Source organism: Eriocheir sinensis, chromosome 39, assembly GCF_024679095.1.
Source record: "Eriocheir sinensis breed Jianghai 21 chromosome 39, ASM2467909v1, whole genome shotgun sequence".
NCBI lineage: Eukaryota > Metazoa > Arthropoda > Malacostraca > Decapoda > Varunidae > Eriocheir > Eriocheir sinensis.
Window position 1 is genome coordinate 16,914,660 of NC_066547.1, and position 5,000 is coordinate 16,919,659.

General features: G+C 45.4%; 1 protein-coding gene across 6 annotated transcripts in view; it reads right to left on the reverse strand.

The window, feature by feature from the left end:
- LOC127009107 (natural resistance-associated macrophage protein 2-like) overlaps positions 1–5,000 on the reverse strand; it is a 100,047-nt gene that overhangs the window by 25,323 nt on the left and 69,724 nt on the right. For all 6 annotated transcript variants that reach the window (XR_007761604.1, XR_007761606.1, XR_007761603.1 and 3 more), the window contains one exon: positions 1–36. This exon is cut by the window's left edge and continues 35 nt beyond it. The gene's annotated coding sequence lies outside the window, so the exon portion shown is untranslated. The remainder of the gene's footprint in view (positions 37–5,000) is intronic.

Sequence of the window (5,000 nt, forward strand, 5' to 3'; positions counted from 1 at the left end):
GACTCCACTCTATCAAGCTCAGGGATGCATACGAACCTGGAAAGAGTAAAGAAGTAAGGTTAGTACAGTTGGGAGCATATGCTATAGCTGCGCGTAGCCTCCGTGCTTATCTCCGTCGCAGTAGGTATATAAAAAGTCTGAACTCAAACTATTGACTCAAAACACGTAGACTTAACCAACTCACATCAGCTATTTTTAAAGTCCAAAGAGGGGGTCAGTCGGGTTCTAATGAGTGTTTCTTTAGGTTCACGGTACAGAGGAAGGATCAAACTGCCATCAGGGTCATTCAACTACTCCTGTAAATTCCCACAAATCCTACGAAAGCCTTGTCAAATATGTGTTCTTGGTCGGCGAAATGTCTCATAATACGCCCGGCAGCCTTGAACATGAAACAATAGCTTGAATAACACAAATCTAAAAGAGTACGTAAACAGTCTCAATCTCAAACCATTAACTTAAAATACAGAGACTTTACCAACTAACTTAAAACCGGGCAGACTTAACTTAGTGACTTATTAGATACATAGCCTTAAACTTAAAACAATAACTTGAATAACACAAATTTAATTAACAGAGTACGTAAACAGTCTTAAACTCAATCCACTGACTTAAAAATAGAGACTTTACCAACTAACTCCCAGGGACAGACTTGAACCATTGACAATACACACAAGACTTAAACTTAAACCAATTACTTAGGTTCACAGAATTAAACTCATACCAACAACTCACATAAAAAAATAAAGAAAGGAGAAAAAAAGAACGAAAGGCAATAAGGAAGGAAGGAAACCAGAAGGAAAGAAAGCAGGAAGGAAGCCAAGTAGAAAGAAGGGAGTGAAAGAAGGAAAGCATGAAGGAAGGGAGAAAGAAAGGAAGCCAAATAGGAAGTAAGGGAGGAAGGATGGAACGAGCGATGGGGGAAAGATCACTCATCCCTTCGTCTCTATCTCTGGGGATCATTTTTTTCTAAACACGTGATGGAGGTTTAGTTATTTGATGAGGAGGAAAGGTCACAATAGGGAGAAAGATGAACAACACAAGGTGGGGATGGCGGCAAGGGGAGTGGATGGGCGGGTGACGGAGAAAGGGCAACCAGAGAGGGCGAGGGGGTGAGGCGTTCGCGGCGGCGGCTGACCAAAGCGGAGTTCACACTAAGTCACCGTAAGCTCAGCCAACCCAGAGGCCTCGCCCTGCCTCACTTCCCCTCTCCTCCTCCTCCTCCTTTTCCATGCTCCTCTGTCTCCTCCTCCCCCTCAATGCCACTAACACGAGCACAACACTCCCTCTCCCCCTTTCTTCATATCAATCAACCTATCACAAGTTCCTGATGCACGATTCAACTCCATATGACCCCCTCAGCGGCCTAGTGAACTGACAGGCTTCAATTCCCTACACATTGCACTCCCAGATGCATGACTCAACCCTACACGGTCTTCTTATAAGCTACGCAGTGCAAAAATAGGCTTCAATTCCCTATCAATCCATCGTCCTTCCGTCTCTAGCTTATAAATAAAACCTTCGGCCTCATCACAGTCGCCACAAAAACCCGAGAAGGCAATCCGAGTGCTGAAAAACGAGCCCGAAGCAATCACATTAGAGAAGAAAAGAAGAACAACGAGAGAGAAATGCCATTGAACTAAAGGTCTGAGAAAACAATCTTGACGCGCGAAAAAACAGAGATAGATTGATAAATAAGTAGATAGGTAGATAGATAGCTACATAGATAGATAGAGAGAGATGAAGTCATACTGAAATCTGAGCTTGTTATTGATGTTATTTTTTGTTAGTAATATTATATGAAGGAAATTATCTTATGTGATTGTTTTTAAATTGTTAATCGTAATAATAGCAGTAGTAGTAACAGCAGAAGTAGTAGTAGAAGTAGTAGTAGTAGTAGTAGTAGTAGTAGTAGTAGCAGCAGTAGTGGTAGTAGTAGTAGTAGTAGTAGTAGTAGTAGTAGTAGTAGTAGTAGTAGTAGTAGTTGTAGCAGTAGTAGTAGTAGTAGTAGTAGTAGTAACAGTAGCATGGTTCAGCCTGTCGTGTGTGGCCTATGTGTCTCAGGAAATATCGTTGGTTCTTAGTACAAATCTCGCATCCCATTCTTCTTCTTATTATTATTATTCTTGTTCCTACTGGTCCTATTGTTTGTAGCAGTCTCGGTAGAAGTAGTGGTAGTAGTGAAGGTAGAAACAGCAGCGTGGTTAAGCCTGGTGTGTGTGTGTGTGTGTGTGTGTGTGTGTGTGTGTCTGGAGTAATGTCGGGGGTTCTTAGTACAAATCTCTCCCCCCTGACATTATAAGCACCTTGTACGCTGTTTGTCTCGATGAGTGGCTCGTAAAGTTGAGGCGAGGGTTAATGCTACGGTGACACCTTTTTTTAGATCGTCACCACTAGTTATGGACTGACACGCACACGCAGACACACATACACATACATAAGCACATACACCCACACCCACACACGCACACAGTCATGTCTACTACTACTACTACTACTACTACTACTACTACTGTATATCAAAATGAAAGGGAGGGATGTGAAAAAGTCATCCATCTCTTTCCGCTACTAAGAGAAAAACGATAAACATGACCTCAGTGCTCATCTCCGTCACCTCAGTTAGACCCTTGCGACTCACAGATATTAAAAGACATTTCAGAATGATTATAAAAAAATACATCGTAGGAAACAAGGGACTTTTAATAACTTTTTTATTAGATGATGGTGATTGAATACTTAATGAAGAGGGATTAAATATGTACGAGAGAGAGAGAGAGAGAGAGAGAGAGAGAGAGAGAGAGAGAGAGAGAGAGAGAGAGAGAGAGAGAGAGAGAGAGAGAGAGAGAGAGAGAGAGAGAGAGAGAGAGAGAGAGAGAGAGAATCACACTATTCATTATTCCCACGACATCACAGAAATAAAAAATAAATAAAAAACATGTGAATCTATATTGGTTTCAAGGAGAATTTTTCAATGTTAATAGTGATTTAATAACTTATGAGGGGAGATTAAGAATTATAGATGCCGCGAACGAGTAAAATGAGAACGCTCGACAAGAATTACACGCGACTGACTCATTAATCTCGACTCATCATCATTAATAATTAGTCAACCTTCGCCTGTTAACTCGATCTGTCTCCCTGTTGAAACTTGCGCAATCTTCTGCTTTCCTCTCTTTCTCTTGCCAGCAGAAATAACAAGTCGAACCTAACCTTAAATATTTACTTTTCGTTCTTTTTCAGTATAGGTCAAGGTCAGAAAAACTTTATAGCGTGTTTATCATAATTATCTACCCAGTTCCTGCCCCCTGTTTTGAAATTTCGTAGAGTCTGTTTTCATTTAACGTAACTCTTTTTCAGTCTAATCCAAGAAAGAGAAGTCCCTACCCTTTATCGTGTACCCCAAACTTCAACTCCCCCTTACAGAAATCTCGTCCAGTGTATTTTCTTTTAGCGTGCCGCCGAGAAAAGTCAAAACCAGTCTGAAGGACGTGTGCCGTGATCTGACAAGCCGTCCGTCGAGCGTCCGCCCCTGATTGGCAGCCTCAACGCTTGCTGCTCTATATATCATGAGACGGGGAGAGAGAGAGAGACGGGAATGAGGGACAGATGACGAGGGAGAGGGGGATGGAGAGAGGGAAGAAGAAGGAAGGTAAAGAGGAGAGAGAGAGAGAGAGAGAGAGAGAGAGAGAGAGAGAGAGAGAGAGAGAGAGAGAGAGAGAGAGAGAGAGAGAGAGAGAGAGAGAGAGAGAGAGAGAGAGAGAGAGAGAGAGAGAGAGAGAGAGAGAGAGAGAGAGAGAGAGAGAGAGAGAGAGAGAGAGAGAGAGAGAGAGAGAAGAACGGAGATAATTAGGGTAAAGGAGGAGGAGAGAGGGAGAGAAGGAAAGTTAAAATGACGGTGGTAGGAGGGAGAAGATAGGAGGAGAAAGAAGAGGGTAATGAGGGAGGAGGGAGGGAGAAGGAGATGAGGGACGGCAGAAGGGAGAAGGGAGAAGGAGAAGGAGATGGAGATGGCGAAGAAGAAGGGAAACAAGAGAACAGAACTTGGTGACCTCAAACACACACACACACACACACACACACACACACACACACACACACACACACACACACACACACACAACCAGCCTCTCCCCCTACAATTCACCCACTCCTTCCCATCTCCCGTCCATTACCTTCCCTTCCCTTCTCTTCCCCTACCCCTTCCCCATCCCTTCTTCCCCCCTCCCCCCTTCCCCCCTCCCCCCCACAGTAACAAGGCCCAGGGGAGCACCGTGACAAGGTTAATTAGCCATCCACCTTGAAGGGACAGAAATCTCTCCTTGCTAGACCCAACCAGACTCCCCTCAACCCCCCTTCCCCCGCAGCCTCCCCCCCAACATCCAACCCCCGCCCCTCCTGACCCTAATAGCTAAGGGGCGCGCTTTCCCCCACCCGCCAACACACGCCCGCGGGCCCCTCGGTGTCGCCTTTCTGGTGGCTACGTCGTTATGTTAGTGTGTCCGGGAACAGTTTTGTGCGGGGGAAGAGAGGGAGAGGGAGAGAGAGAGAGGGAGACGCAGAGACGTTGGGATGGAAAAGACGAAGAGGAAGGGAGGTATGGAGGGTTGGAGGTAAGGTAGGGATGGAGAGAGACGGCTGGAGGGAAAGGAAAGATGAAGAGGAAGGGAGGTATGGAGGGTTGGAGGTAAGGTAGGGATGGAGAGAGACAGCTGGAGGGAAAGGAAAGATGAAGAGGAAGGGAGGTATGGAGGGTTGGAGGTAAGGTAGGGATGGAGAGAGACAGCTGGAGGGAAAGGAAAGACGGAGGGGATGGGAGGTATGGAGGGTTGGAGGTAAGGTAGGGATGGAGAGAGACAGCTGGAGGGAGAGGAAAGACGGAGAGGAAGGGAGGGCAAACATGGGAGGGAGGAACAGAAGGAGGGACAGAGAGAGGGTAGGAAAGGGAGAGGATGAGAGGGTAAAGCAGATAGGTAAGAAAGATAGAGAGAAGATAAGGTCAGGAG